This window comes from Mesoplodon bidens, assembly GCF_964165515.1.
Source record: "Mesoplodon bidens genome assembly, chromosome: 11".
NCBI lineage: Eukaryota > Metazoa > Chordata > Mammalia > Artiodactyla > Ziphiidae > Mesoplodon > Mesoplodon bidens.
In genome coordinates this window covers 100,218,090-100,228,713 of record NC_138167.1, presented here as the reverse complement: position 1 = coordinate 100,228,713, position 10,624 = coordinate 100,218,090, and positions in this window count along the sequence as shown.

Here is a 10,624-nt window from a genome sequence, read left to right as displayed (position 1 = left end):
AATAGACAATTACTTAGGGACAGAAAATCACAAGACATAATTATGTAAAGGGCTTTGCTTTTATCCTGTGTGTCTTCTAAATGACAGGCAGTGATTTCATCCCTATATTCTTAGCAATTTGATAAAATTAAAAAAAAATTTTTTTAAAGGACAAAAACCTAAAATAGAACAAATAACAGCAGGTGAAAGTGATAAAGTGAGAAGCAACAGCTTCAGTGTTCCCAGAAACCCTATGAGGCAAGTTTTTGGTATCCTTATTTTAAGGAACTCAGTCACTAGTAAGTGGAGAGCTAGACTTCAGGTCCAAGCAGTCTGACCTTTAATAGCTCCAGAAAGGCTACTATACCAAAAGGATTAGTTGTTGCAAATATGTTGGCAGGAGGGCTCGGTTTTCTGCCTCATAGCTTTTGGACTTAAGCTGCAGTATCGACTCCCCTGGGTCTCCACCCTGCTGGCCCACCCTGCCAAAAGCCCACATTTTGGACTGTTCATGCCTCCATAATCACCTAAGTAATTATATATTCTGTGTCTCTGGAGAACCCTGACAAATATAGCAATTTATAGTAGAGCAAATCCAAACGGCTGATGAACATGACACTCTACCACACTGTCAGAAAAGCACAGAGACATAACAATAAAATATCACTTCTCACCCACTACATTGGTAAAAAAAACATATATATATATATATAATATTTTTAAAATGATAATCTGCTGAAGGAAAGAGGACTCTCATATACTGTTGGTAGAAAGGTAAACTGTTACTGCCTTTTTGCAAAGCAACTATCAATATAAAGTATACAGGTAATGTTCCACAGTAATTCCACTCCTCGGAAACTGTCAACTAGAAATAAAGCACCATTCCATTAGGATGTATGTACAATGGTGTTGATTACTGCCTTGTATAGAACTAGTTCTGTGAAAGGTACTTTGGAGCCATACTGACTAGTTTGCCATCTACTAGCTATACAGCCTTGGGCAAGTTTCTTATCCACTCCTGTTCAGTTTCCTGCAATGGAGAGAATAACCTTAATTCAGTGACTTTATACACGTAAAGTGCTTACAAAAAAATGCTTTGCATGTGGTTCACACTCAGTAGGTGTTAGCTATTATTTCTTTACTGTGGCAAAAAAGTAAAATCATCTTGACTATCAATTAGGGATATAGTTAAATAAATTGGTGTTGCCTTCATAACTGTGAGATATTATGCAGCCATTCATAAGAATTAATTAATCTATATGGAGAGATTACCTAGAGGAATTGAGGGATAAAAGCCAAATACAGAAAGATGGGATAATTATATATATATATAGAAAGAATAATTATAATAATTATATATACATGTATATAATTATCCCACTTTTATGAAGCAAACCATTCATTCATTTAACAAATATTTATTGAGCATCTATAATGCTGCAGACACTGTTTTAAATACTTGGTTCTGTTCTATGTTCTGCACATAATAATAATTATATGTGTGTATGTGATTATACAATGAACAAAGATTTGCAAGGATACTCATTAAGCTTTCAAGGCTACCTTAAGGATGAAGATGATTAGAAAAGAAAAAGGAACTAGGCAAAAAGACTAAAAAAACTAGACGTCCATGGTAAAACAGCAGGCATATGTTTCTATTTATGTAAAACTGTCCATATGTGTGTGTGCTCCTGTGTGCTCATAAGGAAGTCTATGAAAAAACGGTCACCAAAATGTTGACTACGTTACCTCTCCATATAGAGACATTTCAAAGGATGGCAATTTAAATAGCAGTCCAATGTAAATCAGTCACAATTTACATCATTTTATTTTAACTTCCTTGGAAATCTGAATATAAATATGTACTCAGATCTGCAAGGTTATTTCCAGAAATTGCACAAACAACACTAAAAGGGGAAAGCAAAATCGCTGTCTCTAGGGTTTCTTGGCACAAATCAGGCTCGGACGGTCTCTCTGGCAGGCAGACCCGTTTTGGTTTTGACTTCTCCCCTCCTTGGCCTGTTAAGCAACCTAGACCCACGTGCAGCCATCCTCCTATAGATGATACCTTTCACCAGTTCTTACCCTGCTTATTCATTTTCCCATGAAAAGCAAATTGGCCTCACAATTCTCCTTTGGAATTAGAGACCTTAATTCCCACAAAATTAACCCAGAGGGTAATGGGCAGAGAAGTCAGGATGTATGGCTTAATGTCAGGGGTGTGCATTTATTTCTTACTTTAAAAAGCAAAAAAAAGTAGGCAAATAAGTGTGATTTGTTTTCCATTTAACATTTCTATACTCACTTATCAGAGATAAAAATATTTTTTCACAGTAATCTATTGTGGGGTATTTTTTTGCTAATTTTTAAAAAATAAGCCATCAAGAGAGGGTTTCTCAAATACAAAGCTTTGACACATTTTTATTTTCTAACACGGATAAGCTGCTTTCTATTCCAGACAACCTCACAGACAGGTTTAAAATCTTCAATCAACATGAATAACAGTAATTTAATAACTGTGGCTGTAAAATAAGGCCTCTTCTAACTCCAAGTGATTGCATATTAAAAAGGGACCTCATGATAACAGTTGAAAAGAAAAAACACAATAAAGCAGCCCAGCTGTAAACTAATCATGTTATTACCTTATCTTTTAAAAAGTAATGTCAATAAAAGTGAAGTATTCTGCATGAAAACCTAGGAAACCTGGGAATCCAGGAGAGAGACCAAGTTAGAGAAACATATTCATCCAGTCTTGGAATGTTTTCTGCTGTGCAGCAGAATGTTTCATGTGTCAGGGTGCTGGGAAATAGCTGCAGGATTTCCACCTCTTCCTGCAAGGGCTTGCTTAGCAAACTGTCTGCATAAGGAGTTGTGGTGTACTGCCTGGGCTGCTAACTAGCTGTTGGATCTTGAGTAGGCACTCACTCAACCTCTGTTTCTTCAGTTGTGAAATGAAGGAGTTGAGTTAGATTACTGTTTCTCAAACCTTAGCCAACATCAGAATTACATGGAGGGGTGACCCCACTCCAAGTTTATAGTTCATCAGGTCCAAGAATTTGCAGCCCTGACAACAATTACACAACCCCCAAATGTCAATAAGGCTAAGGTTGAAACACTCAGGTCTACAGGTGTTCTTAACTTCTATGATTCTCCCTCAAAGGGCCAGTTAGGGTTTTACTCTCCTAATCAGGCACACAATGGAAACCAAGTTATTTTCCACTCTTTTTACCTACCTAGGGCAGAGTTTGCCTGGTATCAAAAGCCAGAGTTTCCAGATGGCTGTTCATTATTATGCTGGGATCCTCGGTAGACAATCCTGCTCCACTTCCCTCAACTCTGCCCCGTCCTTCTGGAATTCTGTTGTCTTATTACCCAAATGAACAATGGGACTTGTACATACAGTAGATGATTGGGGTCTAAACCACTCATTACTGCTTGAGTATTAGTCTCTCCAGGCCCCAGCCCCACAAAACATCAATATTTCACTGGGAATCTAATCTAGCCTCTCCAACTGTTTCCAGGGCAATCTTCCTTCTTTCTCTTCCAGATTGTTCTTGTTGATAAGCAACAGCTTTTGATTTAATGTTCAGTTATAATATTCTTCTCCCTAAAGGAAAGCTGGAACACATTTCATGATATGAGGTTCCACCAAAGCAACAGAAGGCTTTTTAATGCATGCATGAATATTCAAGATCTAATCAGTGGCATGTGAATGTATTGATGCTGCTGAGAATTATTATTCTATGCAGATAGAACAAGCAAACAACAATCTTTTATTTGTTTACATGACACTGGGGGGATATTTGAACTTTTCTAGGATGCACTTTCTAGTCATTTGTTAAATCTATATGCCTCTTTCATCCTTCAGATAGTGGAAACCACAGATGGCCCACAATGAAATGAACTTTTAGATGAAGTATTTTAAACATTTAATGGGTTTTTATTTAAACAAGTAATTTCATGGTGTTCATAAGATGGTGACATTGCTTCTTCATTGTTTCAAATTCTCTAATTAAAAAGTCTAGCTACCTGACACACTTAGAGTCATGGAAACTCAGACTTTAACACTATATTTTGCCTTTGATCATCTATCAGAGATATAACCTCTTTTGGTTTACCAGTCCCTTTACTAATGTGATGAAATCTATAAACCCTTTCCCCAGAAAGCACATATATTTGGGTACACATAACATTTCACCCACAATTTGATGGGATGTTCACATATTCTTCATAGAACCCCCAGAGGATCAGGTTATTGGGCTAAGGACCCTTGCCTTAAAGCAGCATGGGAGGAGTGTCTCAGAAGCCTGGATCAGATCTTATGAGCTCTCCAGTTCCCTGCTCTTAGAGCTCCCCAGGAGAAGCAGGGGGTTGGAGGGGCTCCTTTACCTTAAGTAGGCACATACCTTCTACAGTTAGAATTTTAGGATGCTTTAGTACTTGCCTATAGGTATGTGCAAGTTTCCTTTGACTGCAGGTCATAGAAACTCAAAGTAACAAGTGAAAAAGAGGATTTATTGCCCTACATACCTGGAAACTGGATCTAGGACTTCAACAATGTCATGGAGACATTCATGCTTTTTCTCAATCATGATCTTGAGACCTCTCTCTCCCTCCCTCCCTCCCTCCCTCCCTCCCTCCTTCCCTCCCTTATCTTTTGGTTCTGCTTCCTCTCTGTTATCTTTATTCTGACGCAAAAAATGGCTACCAGCAGCTCCAGGATTAAATTCTTAACCAAAGAGGAGTTTCTTTCTTTCTAAGAGTTCCATAAAAAGTCCCAGGAAGACTCTCAGTTACCAGTCCCAGATCACATGCTGCAGCCAGCAGTGGATCATAAGCCATGTGGGCTGGGAACAGGAAGGAATGATCGCTAAGGGGACATTGAGAGCTGCTGCTAAAGGAAGGGGAATGGATGCTGGCCAGAGGGGCAAACACACAATGTGTACTACCATATGGAGAGCAAGTTACCAAGGGATTAATAAAATGTCAGGCTTTATCCATCATCTTCCCTCATTCTCATGTCACCATTTCATTAAAATAAGCCACACACTTAAAGAAAATGACTTAGACTTAGTCACAATATAGATGGAGGAATTATTTGCTAAAATTTTATTGGGGGAGGAGGATAATAATTCTCTATATTTGCTGTGAGGTTTTAAAAATGCATTGATTGGTCTAATAAGTTGATTAATATTTCTCCAGGTACATGTGGTGATACTGAAAGGGTGATCTCCTGAAGTTGTGGTGACTTGGTGTAAACTTCTTCAAAAGGATTATTCTCCCATGTAGCATATTTCCCTATGGTAAATGACTATATTTTTTTCTTTTAATTTTGAAAAAAAGAATAAAAAAGGAAAATGCAAGGAACAATGCAGTTGTCATCCAAGACCCCTCTACCTATAATTAATAAATGTTAGTATTTTGTCATTTTTGCTCCAGATTTACATAAATGTTTATACAATAAAATCTTACATAAATGCAAAATGAAGTCACTCTCCACAGTCCTATTTCTCTATCTTCTAGAAGCAATAACTATATAATTTGATTTTTTAAGAAACTATTTCAGACTTAAAAAAAGCAGATAGACTAATACAACAGATGCTTTGTAGTCATAATTAAACTTAAGACATCAAATATTGCCAGTTGAGGCCCCTGTGTGTACACTTCCCTAATCCCATTCCTCCCCCTTTCCACCAGAGGTGACCACTATGCTGAGTTTGGTGTTTATCGCTTCCATGACTAGTTTTGTTTCTATGGCTACTACTGCTACTACACATACACATACACACACACACAATTTTTAATCAAGATAAAGTAGACTAAGTATTTTATATATGACATTTATATATTATACATTAATAAATTTATATTTAATTATATAATCATATAAGTATTTTATATTATTTATAGGTATATAAAGTATTTACTATACATATACAAAGTTCTAAACATATAAATGCTGTATGTATTTGTACAACTTGCTTTTTTAGTGGAATAGTTTGTTTTGAGATTTACTTATGTTGAAGCTATGTAATTCTAGTACATTCACCCATGGTATGTTACATTTGAAATTAATCTGTAAAAGACATTGCAGCTTCTGGCTTTCTCTCTCTCTCTCTCTCTCTCTCTCTCTCTCTCTCTCTCTCTCTCTCGTGCTCCCCCTGGGAAAGCCAGCTGCTGTATCTTCAGCAGCCTCGTGGACAGACCCACATGGTAAGGAGCTGATGCCTCCAGCCATCAGCCTCCTGAAAGGCACTGGAAGCACATCTTGTAGTGTAGGCAAGCTCTCCAGTGTCTGCAGCCTCCTGAGAGACCCTGAGCCAGAAGCACCCAGCTAAGCTGCTCACGAATTCCTGACCCTCAAAGAAACCATATAAATATTGTTTCCAGCTGCTAATTTGGTGGGGGGTTGGATTTTTACATGACACAACTAGAACGATATTGAAGCAAGTAAGCATTCATCAAAACACCACATTTTGATGGAGTGCAGACGTGAAACTTTTTCTCAGGAGGAATAATTCTGATTCTTACCACTAGAGGGCAAAATAGTCACAAGTGATGGCTTGAGGAAAGAGTTGAAAGGCTTTTTCTCTTTCCACGGAACTACAGATGTCAGAGACACAGGAAAAAACCTTACAGATCATCTGGTCCAGTCTGTGATGTCACAGATGAGGATTCTAATGCCCAGAGATATAAACTGACTGGTTCGAGGTCACACAGACTTAGGTCTAAATGTACAAACTCAGCTGCATATAATAACACGTAGACCAGGTAACTGTTCATCAATTCTGTTTTTTTTTTAATCGCTAGGTACAGAATAGAGAGAGAAGGCTTTTTAACATCCTCTGTATTTCATTTAACCTATTAATATTCCTAAGACCAAAAAATGTATAATTGGGTGCCTATTATGAGCCACTTACCAGACCTTACGTACTATACGTCTTCTCATTTAATCTGCACAACAAAGCTTTGAAACTTATACTTATCAATGCATGAGGGACAGTATTTTCCAAGAATATATAGCTAGAAAGAAGGAAAACAAATTTGAATCTGGTACAAGTTAAATCTCACTACAATAATTTTGCAGGGGTGAGGGGACAACTCAATCTTTGATTATACCAGAAGTTTGTTGCTTCTGGAAATCTTTTAGTACGTTAAGATACTTAGGTGGTTGCCATATAGCATTAAAGAGGAAAGAAAAGAACAATTTTGATGACTCTCCTTCATTGTTTCCCCGAGGACACACTCTTTCTCTCTCTCTCTCTCTCTCTCCCCCCTTGCCTCTTCCCTTCTTTCTATCTGACCAGCTGTGTGATCTTCGTTAACCTTCCTGGAGCTTCATTCTGTTGCACCCCCTTCATTTCCAAAATGAGAATACATCCACCTCCTTCAGACTTTCAGCAGGGATGCTGTGATGATTAATGAGGAAGTCTTTACGAATCTCATTTGATTTTGCTGAAGACAGGTGTTTAATAAAGCTGATGAATCATTATAATGGTCATCAGTCATATTTTAGGACATATGGGCAGGTGTCTGGCAGCAGTGACCTGGCTGGAGCTGTCACCACACCAAAGCAATACAGCACTGTCAACGTGTTGACTGCATCAAGTTAGGAACAAAAAGAGTGCAATATCTGCCCAACCCACACACTGCTTTGATCACCATCCCTGCCTGGCACATACTGGTGCACAGTCACAACAGTCCCAAGGCAGGCAGGCATGCAGGCAACCCTGGAAGAACCACCTTATTACTGTGATATATAGTCTCCAAGGAGAGCCACCATTGATGCCTTCTCTCCTTGTTTATGCACACCACTCCTCGTATATGCATGTCACACCAAGAGATTGAGCCTATTTCTCCTCCCCTTGAATCTGGACTGACTTAGACCAGTAGGTTGCTCTGGCTATGACTGCTTATTCCAGGTCAAGCCTTCAGGAGGCTGGCAGCTTCTGCTTCCTCCGTCTTGGAAGAGAGCTGCAGTGCAAGGAGTCACTAGGAGGAAGCCCAAGCTAGCCAAGTGGAGAGACAGAGACAGAGACGTGCCAACCAGCTCTCAGATGTTCTAGACATCACATCTGACTTTATGCACATGAGGAGTGAAGAAGCAATCTTAAACATTTCAGCTCCAGTAGACACCATGTGAAGCCAAAGAACTCTCTAGCCCAGACTGCAGAAACAGGAGAATTAATACATATTTGGGGACTTCCCTGGTGGCGCAGTGGTTAAGAATCTGCTTGCCAATGCAGGGAACACGAGTTCGATCCCTGGTCTGGGAAGATCCCACATGCCGTGGAACAACTAAGCCTGTGTGCCACAACTACTGAGCCTGCACTCTAGAGCCCGTGAGCCACAGCTACTGAGCCTGTGTGCCACAACTACCGAAGCCCACGCACCTAGAGCCCGTGCTCTGCAACAAGAGAAGCCACCGTAATGAGAAGCCCGTGGACCGCAACAAAGAGTAGCCCCCCGCTCACCACAACTAGAGAAAGCCCGCACGCAACAACAAGACCCAATGCAGCCAAAAATAAATAAATAAAATTTCAAAATAAATAAATAGGGACTTCCCTGGTGGCGCAGTGGTTAAGAACCCGCCTGCCAATGCAGGGGACACGGGTTCGAGCCCTGGTTCAGGAAGATCCCACATGCCGCGGAGCAACTAAGCCAGTGCGCCACAAGTACTGCAGCCCGCGTGCCTAGAGCCTGTGCTCCACAACCAAGAGAAGCCACCGCAGTGAGAAGCCTGCACACCACAACAAAGAGTAGCCCCTGCTCGCCGCAACTAGAGAAAGCCCGCGCACAGCAACAAAGACCCAACGCAGCCAATAAATAAATAAATAAATAAATAAATTTAAATAAATAAATAAAGCTGAGAGGGACCTAAAATATATATATATATACATACATACATATATATACATATACAGGGCTTCCCTGGTGGCGCAGTGGTTGAGAACCACAGAAACGAAGACCCAACATAGCCAAAAATTAATTAATTAATTAATTAATTTAGAAAAATACATATTTGGTACTGGGAAGCCATTTTGTTTTCAGGATGTTTGTTACCTGGCGATAGATATTTGAAACACCTATCACCATTTAAACTAGAGTTATGTACCTCTTGACACGCTCTTTGCTAAAGGAAATAGAATATTCCTTCAGAGAAATGAAATGAGAAAAGTTTCAGTTGGGTAAAATGGAGGGGAGTAATTCCTTTTTAGAGGATAGTTTTTAGCCTCATAAAAGTTCTGTTATAATAGAGCATTTATTCCTTTCTGCATTCATTCACTCCATAAATATTTGTTGAATAAATTTATCGTCTGCTGTATATGTGGTACAGTTCTGGGCATGGAGTACATAGTGCTGAATGAGACACATACAGTGCTGACACCCTAACTGGAGAAGACAAACAACAACTCCGAAATAGGGTTACTGCAGCCACTGATATGCGCCTGAGGGGGTAATGTGATAGCCTTATCATACCCTTTCCAAGGGTCACTTCCTCACGTATCTGCAATAAACAGAAATAAAGAAGGAGCTCCCCCCAGGCTCGTAATACACTTTAATTCTCTGCAGCTAATTAGCAGTTTCTTGGTGTGGGTACACACTCACAATTTAGGACCTTCCCTTTTTTTTTTTTTTTTTTTTTTTTGCGGTACGCGGGCCTCTCACCGTTGTGGCCTCTCCCGTTGCGGCACACAGGCTCCGGACGCGCAAGCCCAGCCGCTCCGCGGCATGTGGGATCCTCCCGGACCGGGGCACGAACCCGCGTCCCCGGCATCGGCAGGCGGGCTCTCAACCACTGCGCCACCAGGGAAGCCCGGGCCTTCCCCGTTTAGACTTCACGTCTGTAGCTTTGCTAACACTGAACTAGATCTGATAAGGAAGGTTTTTGTCTGCTACCTTATTACTCTGCGGGAGGTGAAGGTGGGATGTACTAACATTGAAGGAATAGGTGCTGTGAAGCCCAGGGCGGGTCTCTTAACACAATCTGAGCCATGGCCACTTCTGTGCTCACAGAAAATAAGTTTGAATTGGGAAAGAAACAAGGAGCTAGATACTTGATAGTCCTAAATTTCTGGAAGGCTCAACTTACTGACTTTCTTCGAAAGGAAGGGTATTTTTCATGAGAGAATCCAAGTGGAAAACCCACTCTTCCTTCAGACACAACACGGGTCTCTCTGCTATCCTGTCAGTCTGCTCTCAGGCACGTCCTTATTCTTGTAAAATTAGCAGTGACTCCTTCGAAAGCAGTGATTCTGACTGACTTTCTTTGCTTCTTCAGCCTTGCACACAATATCCCTCCCATAGCACATGCTTTATAAATATTTGCTGAATGAGCAGATATTGGATAAAGAGACTAGTATTTGCATTTGAATCCTAGCTCTGCAACGTACTAGCTGTGTGACTTTGGTTGAGTTACTTAATTTTTCTATATTTCATTTTTCTCAATTGTAAAGTAGGAAACATAATATTTCACATGATTGGTTGTAATAAAAATTAACTACTCACATACATATAATACATACATAATGCAGTTAATGCAGAGGTTACATGTGGTTGAAGCTAATTAAATGTAGTTACTCCCCAAAGAGGGTATTTGCCTTTAGATAAAATCTGGGAAAAGTGGAGATCACTGCTATGATCT